General features: G+C 43.2%; 1 protein-coding gene across 4 annotated transcripts in view; it reads right to left on the bottom strand.

Annotated features, from left to right (window-relative positions):
• Nucleotides 1–20672, bottom strand: part of MTUS1 (microtubule associated scaffold protein 1) — a 162831-nt gene that overhangs the window by 139495 nt on the left and 2664 nt on the right. Inside the window, exon 2 of one of the 4 annotated variants that reach the window (XM_050801933.1) lies at nucleotides 18511–18625. The exons of the other annotated variants lie outside the window; for them this stretch is intronic. The gene's annotated coding sequence lies outside the window, so the exon portion shown is untranslated. The remainder of the gene's footprint in view (nucleotides 1–18510; nucleotides 18626–20672) is intronic. 4 annotated transcript variants of the gene reach the window in all.

Genomic DNA, 20672 nt, shown 5'->3' with positions numbered 1-20672 from the left:
CCAGGATGGTCTCGATCTCCTGACCTCGTGATCCACCCGTCTCGGCCTCCCAAAGTGCTGGGATTACAGACTTGAGCCACCGCGCCCGGCCAAATGAAGGTCTTAAAACAGTCTACAGACAGTGACCAGGAGACGTAATGATGTGTTTTGGATTTCAGGGACCGTCAAGGAGTAGGTTCCTCCAATCCTTCTCAATATTTCAAAAATGATCAACACATGTATGTATTTCCCTGAAAGGAGGTTGCCTGTGGGTAAGCTAAAATCCATGTTCTGGTGTTTAAAAGATTGTTGTATTTGTTCTTACTTCTGGCTGAATTTGCCATGATTTATTTAACAAGGTTTCCTGAAGCTTGTCAATGTTTCTAAATGATAATCACACTCACTCATTCTCTCTCTCACCCAAAAACTGGACAAAATGGTCCCGGTTTGACAAAACAAAAACCTCTTCACACTACGGGAAGCCAGCTTGAGGAAGGCCCCCTTCACCTGGCTTCAGAGGCCCTACTCTCTCTTGGTTTTCCTCCTGAACGCACAGACTTCTCTTTGGCAAATGCTTCTGAGAGATGATTCTTTGATCAACCTCCAGCGTTGGAGGGGGGCGGGGGCAGGGCCCAGCCCCTCATTCCTTCTCTTCCTTCACTCACTCTTGTTTCAAATATGCTCTGATAACAATTCCCACAAGCCCATCTCTGGCACTGATCTTTCCCCAAAGCTCCAGGGTGGACTTCTCAACTGTCAACGCCACGTCTCCATTTACATGTTTACCAGGAATCTCTGACACGGGTTGGATGTGGGTCCCCTCCAAATCTCATGTTGAAATGTGATCCCCAGTGGTAGAGGTGGGGCCTGGTGGGAGGTGACTGGGTTATGGGGGCGGATCCCTCAAGAGAGGCCTGGAGCTGGCCACAAGAGGGAGTCAGTTCTTGCAACATATGGTTGTTGAAAAGCGTGTGGCAGCTGACTCTGGGCACACTTCCTATGGCTTAGCCCTGCTCTGCAAGGGACAGCCATAAAAAAAAAGTGTGGTACCTCCCCTGTCCCCTTGCTCCTGCTCTCACCATGTGACATGCCAGGCCCCTGCTGCCTTCTGCCATGATTGGAAGCTGCCTGAGGCCTCATCAGAAGCACATGCGAGCAACATGCTTCCTGTACAGCCTGCACAACCAATTAATCCTCTTTCCTATATACATTACCCAGCCTTAGGTATTTCATTCTAGCAATGCAAGAACAGTCTGATACAATCTCAAGCTTCAAGTCTAAAAGGGAACTCTGGGCTTCCAGACCCCTGCCCATTTCCTTCTTGTACCAGTGTTCCTGGTTTTCAATAAAAGACACCATGAATGTACCTCGAGCCAAAAACCCAGGAGTCAGCAATAAGCTGCCTCTTTCCCTCTGTCTCCAGTAGCAACTCCAATAGGCACGGCCTTCAAAATACAAAATTCAAACGCAACCATTCCTCCCCTTCACTGTTATCCCTGGCCCAAGCCACCACTCTCTCTCTCTCTGGGACTACTGCTAGACAAATCGTGAGCCCCTGCCTCCTTACAATATATTCTCAAAACAGTGACCAGAGTCATCCTTCTGAATTGTACTCAGTTCCTGCCATCCCTTGGTCCAAGCCTTCTTGTATCACACCTAATACAAAAAAGGGACCCAGTGGCCTAAAACAATAATTAGCCAAAGGCAAGGGAGTGCTCACTGCCACCACAAATCAGATGACACAGCCTACACGTCACAGTCAATCCTGAGGGCCTGTGGAAGAATCTCTGAAAATCAATGACATTTCATTCCTAAATCAATAGGTGTTCAAACAGAATTATCCCCTCTTACCTAATCAGGTCTCCACACTTACCCTGAAGACTTCAAGGGATAAGAGTGCTCCTGGTTTTTGACCACTGATTATTTACTTGCACAACTACTCAAGGGATCTGATTCCACCTAAAATGGAACCAAGGAGTCTCGAAAAGAAATACTATGTTTCAAATATCTTACAGCCAATCAGCAAACAGCTACCATTCTGAAAAGATTGTCTCAATTTCCAATCCAAGTTTCTTCTAGCCCATATGACTTCAACATACAATCTGTACCATTTGTATCCAAAGAGTTATTACTCAGAATGTGAAATAATCCTCCCCTAAATTTCAACTTAAAATGTGTAGTCTTTGTTTAAATGGCCTGTTGTCTGCAAGTTTTGAAACAAGGCTTCACTTTGTGTTCAAAGGCAGTCTAAGGAAACAAGACAAGTTACTGTTTCAACTCCTCTGACAGTGATTCACATTAAACACAAGAGTTTCTTACAAATTAGAATTATCCAGAAATATATCCCGGTAAGCCTGGCCTCATAAAAAGACTGACTTCAATATTTACTTTCATTTCTAAAATTTTTTCAATCAACCACTAAGACTTCTACCTCCCCCTACACAAGCCAAGAAGAAATGCTGGCTCCTCCCTGCACGGGCCACACCTGTCTTTAGCCAGCACCCCTTTCCCACTCGACGGCCTCCTGCCCCCTCATGTGATCAACTTCTGGCATCAGGAAGGCAGCGGTGGCTCTGTGCCATGAGGTCCCTCTTTGTAGGCTGTGGCTATTTTTAGACTGGCAGCCCCTCTGATTCCTAACTTGGCCCTAGATAATCATGAGGCAGCCTTTAGAGAGCAATCCGTCAGAAGCCAGGCAGGTCCCCGTGGGATGAGCAACACTCCACTGCTAACACAGCAAGTCTCAGGTCCTAAGTCCTACAAAGGCCCCCCAAGGACAGCCCCCTCTAACCTGATGGCCCTCCGTCGGCCAGACCCAAGGCTGGGCTCCCATTTCAAATGGGCATGTCTGTGGTTTTATCGGGCCAACAAATCAAAGCTGACACAGATACACTACTCATACGTGGATTTGAGCCAGGAAATTTAAAACAACTCACTGATGGGATTTTTTTATTCCCTTAAATGTCGTGTCCATTCATAACACTGAGATTTCAGATGTGTGTAACAGCTTTGGGAAAAGGTATTGATAAAAATATTCAAAGAAAATGTTAGTCACCTTTCAAAAAAAGCACAGCATACCAAGACAATGTAGTAAGTTAAACATTCCCTTGTGCTATTTATAAATATAACCATATACTATATCATTTCTAATTGGAAAAGGTCTACCAGAAACACTACATACACCCGACGCTAAAACTATACATTATCTTCTGCTACGCCTCTACAAAAGAAGGCTATAATAACTTGAATTTTAAGAACTACACATTCAAGATAAATATTGGATTGGTTTTTCCATCTCACTATTAAAATGAAGCATAAGACCCTCAAATTAGGTTTAAATGTTTTAACAGTGAAGTTTTATGGCAGAGTACATCAAAAATTCAGAGAAAATACATTTATGTATTTCATATCACACCTTTCCTCCAAGGCCATCATGACATCAAAATTGATCCCTTTTCTTTATCCCTAACTTGGATTTTGTAAAGAATTGTAACATCTTTTCTGAACCCGCAAGTCTATGGTGTAAATAATGTTTGATCCCCAGGTTTCTACTGGTAACATTAAATGAAGACCTTATGAAACCTGGCCAGGCGTGGAGGCTCACACCTATAATCCTAGCACTTTGGGAGACAGAGGTGGGTGGATCACCTGAGGTCAGGAGGTCGAGACCAGCCTGGCCAACATGGTGAAACCCTTCTCTACTAAAAATACAAAAATTAGCCGGGCGTGGTGGTGGGCACCTGTAATCCCAGCTATTCAGGAGGGTGAAGCAGGAGAATTGCTTAAACCTGGGAGGCGGAGTTTGCAGTGAGCCAAGACTGTGCCATTGCACTCCAACCTGGGCAAAAAGAGTGAAACTGTCTCAAAAACAAAACAAAACACACACACAGACAAACAAAAACACCCTTAAGAACACAGCAAGGATAACATGTTGGCTGTTGTATTTCAGAAGGCAACCTGGCTTGACTCTGAGCTACAGCTCCAAGAAATAAAGAGGATTCACTCACTGGTCCTGGCTCTGACAACAACCACCTGCCTAGTGGAGTCTCCGGCTATGAAGGTGAGTGAGGTGTTCTCTCCATTCTATCCATTCTGGAGTTGGAATTTTCCAGAGACTGCTAAAGGTGGTGGTGTGCCAGGAAAACAAAGGAATACAACATGGACCAGCCAAGTTCCCTCTCTTATCGTTACAAGCAGAACAAAGTCTCAGTGCTCCCACTTTTTGACTTTCTTAGATGGGAGTGTAGGAAGAGGGAGCACACCAGGCCTCAGAGTGTGTCCTCACTAGACATGGAGGAGGAGATGATGTAATTTTTTTTTAAATAAAAAGATATGCAATGTGCATGCTGTTGTGCTATGAGAAGAATGTGGAAATTCACAAGTTGGACATTGTTTAGCTTTGTATTCCTGGGGCTAATGTGTTCAGCTCAGCCTGAGGCTCCATGAAGACGGTCCTTGAGTCTGACTTCCAAGGGTCTGACAGGCTATTGCTGACGGCCTTTACAATCACTGGTATCTGAAGCTCAAGCAAGACAGACACCAACTAAGTGCCCCCAGCAGTAATTTCTCAACAAACAACTCAGTAACAGACTCCATCCTTAACGGCAATCTGAGGCTCTGCTGTGGTCAACAAACGCCAGTAACCGAGGCCTGGACCACCACTCCGATTCCCACAGACCTGTGGGCCCCGATGACATGAAGGTCACTCAGAGCTTAAAGGCAGAGATGAACGCAATGAAGATTTCTACTGAAAGATGGAAGAGAAATGTTCTACCCACGCTCACCCAATTGAGATTTGTGGAATTCAACAGCCCCCAAATGTTTTAAAAGCAAATAGTTCAGTATCCGCTCATGCCTTTCTCCAAGTGATTTCAACTCTGTATAAAGTATTTAATCATAAGTTAAATAAAATAACATCTCTCCTTTTGACACTAACTTCCTATAGCTTAGCTATTTTAGGCAAAATGGCAGTGTGATTTAACTGAATCCACAGTTACAGTTGAGAACACTCCTATTCCCTGCTGTGACATCGATGTAAGATGTTTTAGTTGGCAATCTAAACCCTGCTAATTTTCTTACAACTGTTTTGTTTTTGTTTTTGTTTTTTCTGAGATGGAGTTTCACTCTTGTTGCCCAGGCCAGAGTGCAATGTCCCCATCTCGGCTCACTGCAACCTCCACCTCCCAGATTGAAGTGGTTCTCCAGCATCAGCCTCCCAGGTAGCTGGGATTACAGGCACGTGCTACCATGCCCGGCTAATTTTGTATTTTTAGTAGAGATGAAGTTTCACCATGTTGACCAGGCTAGTTTCCAACTCCTGATCTCAGGTGATTTGCCCGCCTCAGCCTCCCAAAGTGCTGAGATTACAGGCATGAGCCACCATATTAGAGACTTTTAGGAATGAAATGATCCCTGTGTAATTTTTACTATATTCAGAGTTCCAACTGGCTACAAAAAGAGGAATGTATACAATAGCAAGCAGAACAGTCTCAGAGAAGTTCCATGGCTACAGAATGGGGGCACTTCTCACACCACTCTGTCAGCTTCCTTATCCCCGCTACCGAGTGACCTTTTTATAACAAGAAGAACTTTTTCTTTTGACATAGAGTCTTGCTCTATTACCCAGGCTGGAGTACAGTGGCGCAATCTTGGCTCACTGCAACCTCTGCCTCCCAGCTTCGAGAGATTCTCGGGCCTTGGCGGCCTGAGTAGCTGGGATTGTAAGTGTGCACCACCATGCCCGGCTAATTTTTGTATTTTTTGTAGAAATGGGGTTTCTCTATGTTGGCCAGGCTGGTCTTGAACTCCTGGCCTCAAGTGATGCACCTGCCTCGGCCTCCCAAAGTGCTGGGATTACAGGTGTGATCCTCTGTGCCCCACCTATAACAAGAACTTTTATTCATGCAACAAACATTCCGATGTCTTCTATCACACGCCAGCTTCTTTGCTAGGTGATGGGGACACAATGCTCAATAAGATGGTCCCAGCCTTCAAAGAGCCTCCAAAGAGCCTACAGTTCAGCCAGGAAAACAAACATGGACAAGGAAATAATTACAGAAACTGCAAAGACAGAAACGACTGGAGGCTAAAGGAACCCAGAGAATAGGCTCCATTGTTATAGATACGGAGAAAACAGTGAAGTGTCACTTCCAGAAGAAGATAAAGCTTGAGCTGAGACGAAGGCATAGGCAGGGAAATGCTTCTCTGCCTCTCAGATTTTATGGACCCAGGACATCCCCACTCCAAACCTCTGCAGAGACAGCATGGGGATGTCAGCTTTCATTTCACCATGACGGGCACTTCAGACAAAATTTGTACTACTGCCAACCCATTATAAAAGGACATTTTTTTAACACAAAAAGTGAAGGGGGTACAAAACTGCAGCATAAAGAACATTCCTTTAATTTAAGTAATATACATATAGCCTTATGAAAATCTTGGTACACTGTATTTTTATTCCATCTCACCATGTCCAAGTCAACATTCTGTCACCAGGCACCCCAGGGTCACAGATGCACATTTGGAACCTCTGATGTAGATGAGAAAGGCAGTGGTGAGATCTGGAGGGCAGTTTCTCACCTCTGCAAAGATCAAAGCAACACACCAGGAGAGAAAGAAATACACCAAGGGACGTACTGAGAGGGCCGATGGATCAGCAAACGCCTAAGGCCAGGTACGGTGGGTCATGCCTGTAATCCCAGCACTTTGGGAGGCCAAGGCAAAATAATCTATTGAACCCAGTTTAAGACCAGCCTGGGCAACACAGTGCGACCCTGTCCCTAAAAAATTTAAAAATTAGCCGTGGGGGCCACATGCCCATAGTCCCAGCTACTCAGGATGCTGACGCCAGAGGATCACTGGAGCCCAGGAGTTACAGGCTGCGGTGAGCCACCATCATGCCAATGCACTCCAGCCTGGGTGACAGAGCGAGACCCCATCTCTGGAAAACACAAACGAACAAGAAAAAGGCGGCCTAGAACACATCCAGGAAGGGTCAGTCTATTCTGACCCTTCTTGCAATGGAAGCCACATCAGAGCCCACATTCACCAACACACACACGAGCCTGGGACAGAGGTACCCAAAGACTAACCCCAATGAGCTGCTTCCGTCGAGGCCAGCGAGGTCTGGAAGGCAGTGCCTGGCACCAGACAGCCCTCACCCCATGCTAAAAGCTCCTCCAGGACCCAGGCACCATCTCAGATAAAAGCTCTTCAAGGACCCAGGCACCATCTCAGAAGTGGGTGTGCCGCTGAGGAAGGAGAAAATCCATCCTTCAGAGGAGAGAAGAGTCTCAGATAGGAAGTGTGAACTGACCACACTTAACATCCTCACGTGGATATTTATCTGCAAGCAACAGTTTGAAACCAAAAAACAATGAGTTATATTCAGGTTGCTACATTATATGTTCCCTACAAGTACGGGGAAATGAGGATGTGGGGGGCAGTTGGGTTATAAAGAAATAAAGTTCCATTTGGGGTCACAATGTGTAAGTGTCCCATCTGCTTCTGTAGTTGAGAGACTGGCTGGGGCTGGAAGAAGTGGACCCACCCGAGCTGTATGAAGGAGCTGGGTTCCACGTTTAGTATTAAGAGTTAAGGAGCTATGTTAACCAACATTTAACAGACTGCAGGAGCAGAGCTTTATCACAAAAGAATTTCGGTCAGGCCACAGCACATCAGTTCTTCGAATCCCTTACGAACTCATCCACCTCAAACCAGCACATACTGTTTTGTATCATGGCTATACATTTCAGAAAGAAAATAAAAGTAGAATTTTTTTAAAAAGACTCTTTCCTAGTACACTTGACAAGCATTGTAGAGTGAGGCTGACCTCATTGCTGAAAAGCGATTGGAAGCTTCTGGACATCAGAAGGGCTGGTGAGAGAAAGCGCTGCGTAAACACAGTGTTTGGCACATCCAAGGACTGACAAAGAGGGGCCACCACTCTCCGACACCCTGTCAATTCCACTGCTCCACTCCAGGCCAGCACAGTGTGTGAGGCCAGGATGAGGAACAGCCCACAGCCTCCACCATGGGTAAAGATAACAACATCAGTGCACAGCTCTTCAAAGTCCACAATGTTCCCACAGTCATCCTCCCAGTAGACAGTCCCATGGGACAGACAGGTCACATGACAGTCACATTCCCCCATCCCTCCTCCTTTGAGATGCTAAACCTGATCTTTCCAGAAGGTGAGTACCTTGCTCAAAACAGAGTTAATAAATAGCAGCAATGGACCGTAAACTCTACTCCAATGTGTACTCTTGATCTATTTCCACCCTCCTTCTCACAATAATCAAATCACCTAAACACCTGCTAGGTCTGCACGGCTATGGACCTATATATGGACCCTATAGCCACCTGACATGGGGAGCATACTTTCATCAAGGAGCTCCCAAATTGAACCAGGAACTGGGTTACCTGTTACAAGCCAAAAACATTCTTGCCTCATTTTCCTCATGGATAAAAACGGATTCAACAATCCATCTCATCGGGCTGTTTTACAGTTACATAAAATTTTTGAAACTTTCTAACGCACAGTTGTACGTTGCTACTGTTATGTCAAGAACCTTGTAAAACAAGCCTTATTATCATCCTCACTTTTCTGACAACCAAAGCTCAATAGCTTATTCATCCAGTCAAGAAGACTTTCTGGCTGGGCGCGGTGGCTCACGCCTGTAATCCCAGCACTTTGGGAGGCCGAGGCGGGCGGATCACCTGAGGTCAGGACCAGCCTGGTCAACATGGTGAAAGCCCATCACTACAAGAACACAAAAAATTAGCTGGGCATGGTGGCGGGTGCCTGTAATCCCAGCTACTCAGGAGGCTGAGCCAGGAGAATGGCTTGAACCTGGGAGGCGGAGGTTGCAGTGAGCCGAGATTGCACCATTGCACTCCAGCCTGGGCAACAAGAGCAAAACTCCAACTCAAAAAAAAAAAAAAGGCATTCTGTGTGGGTGATGGACACATTCTGTACCTTGATTGGTGTGATGGTTACACCGATGTGTATTTGTCAAAACTCATATAATTGCACACTTAAGTCAGGTGCACTGCATTTCATGATACTTAATTTTATCTCAAAAACTGTTTCAAAGATCATGTGGTAGTGAACAGCAGTGTGTATTCTGAAACATATTTATGAATTCTTATTGGAATCTACAGATTTTTTTCCACATTCTTTTTTCCGCATTCTTTTTCTGTAATCTGCTTGCCAACTAATCCTTCCTACCCAACTGAAACCCTTAAATGTTAACGACAGCTACTAGTTACCATTTTTGTCTCTTTACTCAGAATATCATCTTTTACTGTTACATGCTGAACATACTTATCTAGACCCTTCTACTGAAGTAGGTCTCTGGCCACAACCCAGTAGGGTACAACAGCCACACACTAAACAACTACCTTGAAAAGCAGGTCAGGAAGGATCATGTGCCAGTTGCCTGCAGTCCTAACCCAACGGACTTCTGAGACTCTCAACCATATTTCTCGATCTGAGTCAACATTCCTTCCACAATGTATTGAACAAAAATAAAAAGCACAATTCTCAATACTCCTCCCAGAGGAAGAAACAAAATAAAGTCCTTGCTCTCTTAGATATCACATCTTACTGTAGATGATTTTCAAAATTCCATCAGAAAGTAACCTTTTTCATGAAAATCAGTAAACAAGAGGCAAAACAGTAAGTTTCAGGATAGTACTGGGCCCAAAGTATTTACTTTCACACAATGAGCTGTTTGTACAGAAGTAAATAATTAAAACCACCATCTATACCCAGAGCTTATCAGAGGCATTCTCAAGGACTGTACAGTTATGCTAAAGAAATGATTTGATGTACAGACCATGCATGCTTTTAGTCTGTTTTGTTTGTTTGTTTTTTGAGACAGAGTTTCACTCTTGTTGCCCAGGCTGGAGTGCAATGGCGCGATCTTGGCTCACTGCAACCTCCGCCTCCCAGGTTCAAGCAATTCTCCTGCCTCGGCCTCCTGAGTAGCTGGGATTACAGGCTAATTCTGTATTGTTAGTAGAGACAGGGTTTCTCCATGTTCGTCAGGCTGGTCTCCAACTCCCAACCTCAGGTGATCCACCCACCTAGGCCTCCCAAAGTGCTGGGATTACAGGTGTCAGCCACTGCACCTGGCTGCTTTTGGATTTTAAATTATATGCAGTTAGTTTTTTTTTAATACCTAAAAGGTAGCACAGGTTGTTTGAGGTATGTGGCGGGTAGATCGCATGGGCAGGGCAGAGTTTACAGCTGAAATATAAAATCTTTACCCCAAAGTGTTAAATGACCATGAACATTTCCTTGTTTAGAAACTTCAGAGTTGTCATCCCCCTTCAAAGTCCACTTGGTGAAAAGGAAATAATTTTCCACTTGAATCATGCCAACACCAAATGGAAAATGCCTTTATGTGTGCGCAGTTACGCAAGTTGGCACCTCACCTTATACCTCCCAACCTTTATTAAACATCGACTTCCTGCACTCTTTTCTTGAAAATGATTACCTATGTTAGGCTTTCTGCTGGCCAGTAAGAGTTCTTTAACAGAAGGTGACTGTATATACACATTTAACTCACAGCAGCGGCCCAAGGAGAGCCAACCTCCAAACGGGGCCTACTTGTACAGTCCCAACCCTATATACTCCTTAGAAGACAATTTGGAAATAGAGAACTGATGACTTTTAGGGCTAAAAATCATGACTGATATTCAGCCGAAACTGTGGTTTTGTGAGGGCATTCATCCATTCCCAGTTCTGACACTGGCCTCACCTCCTACTTCCATTTCCATCTGGGATTACCTCCATTTCCTCCACTAATTACCTGCCTCTCTGTCGCTTACAATAAGGAAACAGAATTCAAGATTTCTACTTTTAAAAAAAGTTTCCACTGGACACGGTGACTCACACCTGTAATCCCAGCACTTTGGGAGGTCGAGGCAGGTGAATCATCACAAGATCAGGAAATCAAGGTCATCCTGGCTAACACGGTGAAACCCTGCCTCTACTAATAATACAAAAAATTAGCCAGACATGACAGCACACGCCTATAGTCCCAGCTACTTGGGAGGCTGAGGTAGCAGAACTGCTTGAACCTGGGAGGTGGAGGGTGCAGTGAGCCGAGATCGCGCCATTGCACTCCAGCCTGGGTGACAGAGCAAGACTCCGTCTCAAAAAAAAAGTTTCAGGAAAAAAAATATTAGTTTCTATCCAGCATATAAGACTTCAGACTGCTAATCTATAAGATGAGATACAAAAAAATCTAAATATTCAAATGATTGTTTCTATAGAGTTCTATTAGGACTTATTGAAAAAGGCAATCTGAAAGCTATAAAGTCCTATGTAAGTGGAATACATGATTGTAATGATCTCTGTCAATTTGTCACTTGTGCTACTAATCTTAATGGTTTACAACATTTAACATTCGGTTTTATGTTCTGTGATTAGAAAATGGGAAAATAAACCGTAATTCTCAGCTATGCCATTTGAAATTTTACATACCAAAACTACTGCATGGCTTGGCCCGGCACGGTGGCTCACTCCTGTAATCCTAGCACTTTGGGAGGCCAAGGCAGGTGGATCACTTGAGGTCACGAGTTCGAGACCAGCGTGGCCTACATGGTGAAACCCCATCTCTACTAAAAATACAAAAATTAGCCGGGCATGGTGGCAGGCACCTGTAATCCCAGCTACCCAGAAGGCTGAGGCAGGAGAACTGCTTGAATCCGGAGGTGGAGGTTGCAGTGAGCCAGATCGCACCACTGCACTCCAACCTGGGTGACAGAGCAAACTATCGGGGGGGTGGGGGGAACTGCTGCATGACTTTTATCCCATTTCAGCACCAATGTATAGAAAAACCTGGCAACAGAAACCTATTACTTCCACTCGCATTAAAACTATTCAAATAACAGTATCATATTGGGCGTGGAAAATGGACTGGTACAAGTCCAGTCCCAGTTCCATAACTTACTCTCCATAAGATAAAACATTTATCCAAATAGTTGTGGTCCCCACTCTCCTTGAGTATAAAAGAGAGCACTCATGATGTGCGCTGCCCAACCACAGGGCCATTGTGATCAGTTCTTAATATCATATTTAGAATGTGCTTGCTACAAACATAGGGAATTAATTTTTCACTATGCTTAAAAGATGAAAATACAGAATTGCTTTTATATTTAAATACTGTATATTAATAGTAACATTTTACAACTGAAACTCTAAAATACAAATACTCTGGACTATGTTACAGGTGAAAAATTGGAACAGGGAATGTTAGTACTGTAATATCCACAAGTGCAAGATAAGTTCAAAGTGATGACTCGCTTGTTTTTTGACTGTGCTGATTGATAACAAATGGGCAACATAATTTACAGACTTTACCAAAGATAAAAGTATCTGCTTTAATTTTTTGAAAATACAGTTCAAATGGAGTATCAGCAGCCCACTAGACTTAAACTTTCAAGAAAAACAAGAGGTGACAAAGCTGGAGTCTGAGAATAAACAATCTCCAATGTTTGGTACAAATTCATTCTTCCTAAGGAAGAAGGAAAGTTATCAGCCTCCTGAGCCTAGAATTTAACTCCCAACAGACAGCACCAGCAGATCCAAGCAACACCTCCACCAAGGCTAAGCTGCAGAAACTAAATGAAACACCTATCTATGAATCAAAAGATTTAAAACTGGAGACAAAGGATGGTTATTAGCACTAACTCATCATCTTCTATATACCTGGCACCTGTATCAGAATAACCCCAGGAGACAAGGTACTACCACCCCTACCTCCTAGTGTCCTGATGAGCCAACTAGGGAGCAAAGGTAATGAAATTTCACCCAAGGTCACATGGTTAATAGGAAAATCTCAGACATGAACCCAATTTTGCCTGTTAAGTCTGTGCACTCTCTATGACATTATTGCACCAAACGTTCTTGATACCCATAACACTTTTCCAATGCTATAATAAAGTACGTCCCCAGGGTATCATAATGGATGTCATGGTGGGCAAAATCTAGCTAAACGGTAAAATATCTCTATTTATTATTCCAAATTCAATAAAAACAGGAGGAAGGAGAGAAGAAAAGCAGTCCCTAGCACTGAAGGATGGAAGGCTACTCATTCAAGATCAAAACAACTGATACTATATAAGGAGAAAATCATTTTCATTTGATTATATATCTACAAGGTTATACATTTTTAAATGTTCAGCTTAATAAGCTATAACCAGCACTTTCCAACAAAATAGTCTTATCTGCAATATAATATGGTTTAGGTTTCCTCATAGAAACAGAAATGTAGGATTTTTCTTATCCCCTTTTTCATTGACTGACCCTACTCTTTCAAATTCAAATGAAGAGTAAGTAAACCCCTCTGCACAGGTGCCATTAAAAACACTATAAAGCAACATCACAGGCTGGGCACAGAGGCTCACACCTGTAATCCCAGCACTCTGGGAGGCTGAGGTGGGCAGATTGCTTGAGGCCAGGAGATCGCCACCAGCCTGGCCAACATGGGGAAATCCTGTCTCTACCAAAAATACAAAAATCATCCGGGCATAGTGGCACACACCTGTAGTCCCAGGTACTCAAAAGGATGTGGCAGGAGAATCGCTTAAACCCGGGAGGTGGAGGTTGCAGTGAGCCGAGATTACACCACCGCCCTCCAGCCTGTGACAGAGAAAGACTCTGTCTCCAAAAAAAAAAAGAAAAAAAATTAGAAAGCAAAACAATTTTTTTAACATTAAACAGAAAATACTTCTTCAGAGCATTAAATCAAGTTCAATAACCAGCAAGTCTAGTGAACTACTGAAAAGTTTTACATAAACGCAAAACTACTCTGAAACACAAATCTTATTAGATGTAATAAGAACAATCCTAGCCTGAAAAGTTACCTGAATTCTTCTTTAAGTTGTACATACATATTTCTCCAAACAGAAAACAGCCTAATTCCCTAGTCAAGAGAAATTGTCAACTTGTGATCGTCTGCACGAATAGAGAATGTAATAAATCAGGAGTGGAATCAATTACATACATGTATTAGTACATGGGTATGCCAGATGTTCTGAAACTGACTCTTCATAATAAAACAGTAACTCAGAAGGAACAGGAAACTTGGCACCTTCTAGCTCTGATGCTCGGCTCCCAAAGCCGTGGCCTTTCAGTCAGACACAAGACTGAGGGTGAGCTACCTTCGCTCTGCTTGCTGAGTATGAAACACGGGATGAGGGGGTGAGGGCAAGAGGAGAGGGCAAGGAGCAAGGCAGAGAAAAGCAGTAAGGAAATTAATACCTGTGGTTTAAAAGACCTTCCAGTAGCTGTGACTATCTGAAAAAATAATTTCAAATTCCCGTGCCGTCAGAGCTCGAGATGATTTATTCCAGACCACACCTGGGAGAAATAATTATAAAAGTAAAAATGTACTCAACATCTGAAGATTTAGACCCTATCCTTAAGAAGCTTACAAGATGTAGCAAAAAGATACTGGAAAAGGTAACTAAAGATTCTCACTGAGAGAAATTAAGAGATGCCAAAGAGTTCTGTGCTAAGTATTTTCCTTCTCAATCCTTTTGGTGAGAAGGAAAAGGGTAAGCATGATTAAGGATAAGGATGTTTTATACAACCAAGAATGTTAACACAGCCTATGTGACCAAACTTTGGTCAAGACAGCAGGTGGAATTTTCAATGCAGGGCCCAATGTTAACAACCTAGGAGAATATTTCAAGCAACACGAATACTTACTAACATTTCCAAAACTGTACTTTTCACAATGATTGGGGTTTCTCTGACTCCTCCAAGAAAAGAGGTCAAATTCTTTTTTTTGTCTTCTACCTCACAGTGTTTCGCCCATAGAAAGTGTTCAAAAATGGCTGAGGTTGATGAAAACCAAACACAGACCGGACACAGAGGCTCACGTCTGTAGTCCCAGCACGTTGGGAGGCCAAGGAGGGTGGATTACCTGAGGTCAGGAGTTCAAGACCAGCCTGACCAACATGGTGAATGAAACCTTGTCTCTGCTAAAAATACAAAATTAGATGGGCATGGTGGCACACGCCTGTATCCCCAGCTACTCAGGAGGCTGAGGCAGGAGAATCACTTGACCCAGAAAGCAGAGATTGCAGTGAGCCAAGATCGTGCCACTGCACTCCAGCCTGGGCAAGAAGAGCAAAAGTCCGTCTCAAAAAAAAAAAGATAAAAGAAAAAAGAAAATCAAATATAATATTCTAACAGCAAGGATTTTTACTCATGCTTTTTATCATTTGACATGAAAATATAAGCCTAACCATACACTATGTATAAATGACTTTGTTCTGTATGTGGGGCCTAGACTGGGGATCTAATAAAACAAGTGAATTTTTCTTGGTAGGTACGTCCTGGCATGGCTCAGCCCTTTTAAATCCATTTCTCGTTCTCCAATATCCCTCCACCCGATCCTGACCGCCGGCAAGAAGGACTTCTGCCATCCTCACTTCAGTTAAAGCCTATTGGGTTAGGGTCACAGTAATAAGCAAAGACGGTTCAATTCTGTAATTTGACTATCAATGAAATCATTACAGTGTAGTAGTTTACTGTATAACAAGAAATAAGATTTTAATAGTGCAAGGTGATTTAATCAGAATTCTGGGAAATATGACTCAGCCACCTTGACACAGGGGTCACGGGAAGGGGGGTAGGTCTATGTTTCAATGTCATCTCAGAAACTGCTCATATCTGTGCTGGGTTCTATTTTTGTTCCATAAAGCTAGCCAAGTGAACTATGTTTTAAGAGGACATGCAGTTTCAACTTCATATCATTCACTGCTAACAATCATTCAAAAATCTACAAAATGAACATAAAGGAAAATAAATCTCTAATTTGTCATTGAACACTGCTGAACACCTCACATGAACTGCTTATCAGAAATAAGGTGAAGAAATATTGATTCTTTTCATCCAGATTGGTAGAGTGTAAATAATGCTTGAGTTAAATATTACCATGTTTCCCATGTACAAAAAGCACAAAAGATAAGCTAACCATCCAACAGTCAAGACTTAATGAACACTGTCACAAACATTATTTACACAAGAATCTATGTTATGCCTCTTCTTCCTACTCTTCTGATAAGTATGAGTCTTTCTCAAGATTCCCTTCCCAATGTCGTTTTAGGACACAAAATCTCCTTCAATGTTTTAGTTAACAGAAGATCAGAATAATTATATTTGATTAGTCCTCAAATTTAAATACTAATTTTCTTCTGCATGAAGCTTAAGATACAATTTACTTATAAGGTACACATTTCTGCATCTAAAAGAATAAGGTCATTTAATGGTTTAAAAACCTCTTCTAATACGTCTTACCTGAAAGACTGATCTGTTCCTAGTCTGTTCTTCCCTGTAGCTGTGTTCACACTGTGTCCTACCAATAAAGCTTCTAGGTTAGAATCAGGGTAAAATGTGTGGTTTTTCTTACTTTTATTCATGTAACTAATGTGTATAAAAGAATACTCTTTTTTCTTTTTAGACAGAGTCTCACTCTGTCACCCAGGCTGGAGGGCAGTGGTGTGATCTCGGCTCATTGCAACCTCCACCTCCCTGGCTCAAGTGATTCTCCTGCCTCAGTCTCCCACGTAGCTGGGATATAGGCGTGCCCGCCACCATATTGGCTACTTTTGTATTTTTAATAGAGACGGGGTTTCACCACGTTAGCCAAGCTGGTCTCAAACTCCTGACCTCAGGTGATCCACTTGTCTTGGCCTCCCAAATTGCTGGGATTAGAAGTGTGAGCTACTGAGCCAGGCCCAAGAACATTCTTTTTTTTTTTTTGAGAGGGTCTCACTCTGTTGGCCAGGCTGGAAGGCAGTGGTGTGATTTCGGCTCACTGCAACCTCCGCCTCCTGGGTTCAAGCAATTCTCCTGCCTTGGCCCCCCAGTGGCTGGGATTACAGGCACCTGCGACCACACCCAGCTAATTTTTTGTATTAGTAGTAAAGATGGGGTTTCGTCATGTTGGCTAGGGTAGTCTAGAACTCCTGACCTCAAGTGATCTGCCCAGCTTGGCCTCCCAAAGTGCTGGGATTACAGGCATGAGCCACCGTGCCCAGCCCCGAGAACATACTTAATTTAGATATGGGTCTGCTAGCAAGGCTTAAATGTAGTTCATTTTAAAATAAATGAACATACTCTTCAGTATGGAGCTTAAAGTCTAAGGAAAATCTACGAGCTTGTCAAGCCTCCCTTTCCACTCCACACAACCTCACTGAAATGTGAAATCAGTGCAATTTCAGGGCAAACTCCGCTCCCAGGAGGTGCGGCCTCCTTGCAACCCTTTGCCCTTCCCAGCTAGTCCGAGAAACTCAGGACCTGCACTTCATCTTCTTTCACTGCTCAAAAAGATTCTAATCAACGCCACTCCAAAAGTAAACATGTTTCCTCACGAGAAACTTGAAGTGACCTTAAGATTATCTTTACTTAATTTTACAATTTCAAAATTAAAGTTTCTAGGTTAGAATGAAAAAATCCAACTACTGTGCAGACAAGAACATTCTTAATTTAGACAGGGGCCTGCTAGCAAGATTTAAATGCAGTTTACCTTTGAATAAATACAATTTTACTACTTTACAATATACAGCTTGAAGTCTAAGCTTTAATGAACCAAGTTATTTTGTAATCAAGATTTATATGCAAATACGTACTTCTGAAGTACTTGAAAGCTATTTACTTAAGTGAAGCACTTCCAAGTTCGACCTTGTTTACACTCTAAATTTGTTCAGAAAACCCACTCTTTCTTCCTTGATTGTGCAACATTTATATATCAGGGCAATCACCAGTTGCCAATCTGCTTATAGTGTATGAAAATGAAGTGTTATCCTGTGTATCCACATAGCAAAGAGCCCCCAAATTTGTCATCTCCAAAATGGAAGTCTTTTTTACCATCTAAGGCCGAGTGAACATGAAAAAGTCATGCATTAATGTCATCATGGAAAACTGCCCCAGATCCAAGAGTAATTTCAAAGATTACTGAGGGATTTTCTCTAAGAAAATAAATAAATAACCATCATCAGGGCAATCATCTACAGAACTTGGTTTAGAAATAAATTTTGAGGCCGGACACAGTGGCTCACACTCGTAATCCCAGCACTTTGGGAGGCTGAGGTAGGCAATCACCTGAGGTCAGGAGTTCGAGACCAGCGTGGCCAACATGGTGAAACCCTGTCTCTACTAAAAATACAAAAATTAGCCAGGCATGATGGCGCACACATGCAATCCCAGCTACTCAGGAGGCTGAGGCAGGAGAATCACTTGAACCTGGGAGGTGGAGGTTGCAGTGAGCCGAGATCGCACCACTATGCTCCAACCTGGGTGACAGAGACTCCATTTCAATTAAAAAAAAAAGAAAGAAATTTTTAGGTTGGGGGCAGTGGCTCATGCCTATAATCCTAGCACTAAGGGAGGCTAAAGTGGGAGGATTTGCTTGAGCCCAGCAATTCAACTCCAGCCTGGGCAACATGACAAAACTTTGTCTCTACAAAAAAAAAATACGAAAATTAGCCAGGCATGATGGCACATACCTGTAGTCCCAGATGCTCAGGAGGCAGAGGTGGGAGGATCACTTGAGCCTGGGATGTGAAGGCTGCAGTAAGCTATGATCATATTGTACTCCAGTCTGGGTGACAGAGCAATATTCTGTCTCAAAAAATAAAATAAAATAAAATGAAATAAAATAAAATAATAGCCGGGCGCGGTGGCTCACGCCTGTAATCCCAGCACTTTGGGAGGCCGAGGCGGGCGGAACACAAGGTCAGGAGATCGAGACCACGGTGAAACCCCGTCTCTACTAAAAATACAAAAAATTAGCCGGGCGCGGTTGTGGGCGCCTGTAGTCCCAGCTACTCGGGAGGCTGAGGCAGGAGAACGGCGTGAACCCGGGAGGCGGAGCTTGCAGTGAGCCGAGATCGCGCCACTGCACTTCAGCCTGGGCGACAGAGCGAGACTCCGTCTCAAAAAAATAAATAAATAAAAAATAAAATAAAATAAAATAATAAAATAAGACGGGCGGATCACGAGGTCAGGAGATCGAGACCATCCTGGCTAACGCGGTGAAACCCTGTCTCTACTAAAAAAAAAAATACAAAAACCTAGCTGGGAGAGATGGCGGGCGCCTATAGTCCCAGCTACTTGGGAGGTTGAGGCAGGAGAGTGGCGTAAACCAGGGAGGCGGAGCTTGCAGTGAGCTGAGATCCGACCACTGCACTCCAGCCTGGGGGACAGAGCGAGACTCCATCTCCAAAAAAAAAAAAAAAAAGAAGATATTACAAGTCAAACTCAACTCCTGGTTATACTGACTGGACCATCCTAAACCAGGTATAGAGACTTCCTGGTCAGAGTAGGCTTTTTGGGGCCAGATTTCAAGCTAGCTGAGTTCATACCATCCCATCTAGTCCTTCATTTCCTGCGGGGTGGGATCACTCACCCTCCTTCTCAAGAGGCCACAGTCACCACCGTACCCGCTGCTAAGTGGTCGCCTCCCTCCGGGGCCTGCCTTCCTCCAGAGAAAGTCTGAGGCCATTTTTAAGTGCCCCTAAGCACTTAAAAATGTGCTTAAAATGTGGAGTTTAAAACTCCACTTAAAAATGTGGAGTTCACTAAGCTGAACTCCAATTTCATCCTTATGGCTCACATACGATCCTATTGCTTACTCTTATGCTGTAAGCTTGGGGAATAAAAGGGACTCAGGCTCTGATGGAGAACGCACTTCTTTCAGTGAGGCCTTTCAGGGTGTATTTAAGCTTTCACAACACAGAGAAAGAACTCAACTTTGAGAAATCAGGAAGTTGTGTTCCCCCCCCCCCCCAAATAAATAGTTTGCTGAGTAGCAGTATTGGAAATTAATCCAGGAAATTTTTTAACTACACATACAGGACATTTGTCTGGACATCAACACAAGACTCATCATCAACAAGTCCGTATGAAACCATAATAATGACTATAAAAAGAAGAATCTGGCAAAATGATACTACAAATAGATTACTGAAAAGAAATGGAGTGTAAGCCTACTTCGTATAATCACAGAACAACAGATCTGAAAACATTCAATCTTTGGGATTTAAAACTTTATGCTCTGATTTCAAAGGATGCTGTTCCTAATAGTATACACCAAGCCCAATGGTTTCTCATCAACAAATGCAATTAGTTTTGCAACAGTCTCTACTCCAAGATATCGAAGTTCTTGTAATGAATTTCAAAAGATTCTAATTCAGAATTTGGGGAATTTTTTTTTTTTTTTTGAGATGGAGTTTTGACCTGTCACCCAGGCTGGAGTGCACTGGACTGATTTTGGCTCACTGCACCCTCCGCCTCCCAGGTTCAAGCGATTCTCCTGCCTCAGCCTCCCAAGTAGCTGAGATTACAGGTGCACACCACCACACCCAGTTAAGTTTTTCTATCTTTAGTAGAGACGGGGGTTTCACCATGTTGCCCAGACTGATCTCGAACCCCTGACCTTGTGATCCACCCGCTTCGGCCTCCCAAAGTGCTGGGATTAGAGGTGTAAGCCACCACACCCGGCTGGAAATTTTTTTAAAAATCTTCTACCAGTCACACATAGCTCTGAAGCTAAGATTTAGAAGTGTTAAAAATTCTGTTTTGAGAAAGTCAACACATTTATCAACATTAAAGAAACTTGTGTATGTCAAAAACACTGTAAATATATAAAGCAAAGATAAAAAGGGAA

The sequence above is a fragment of the Macaca thibetana genome, chromosome 8 (genome assembly GCF_024542745.1).
Source record: "Macaca thibetana thibetana isolate TM-01 chromosome 8, ASM2454274v1, whole genome shotgun sequence".
NCBI lineage: Eukaryota > Metazoa > Chordata > Mammalia > Primates > Cercopithecidae > Macaca > Macaca thibetana.
Note: the sequence above shows the minus strand (reverse complement) of the source record. Positions and strands in the feature narration are given on the sequence as shown.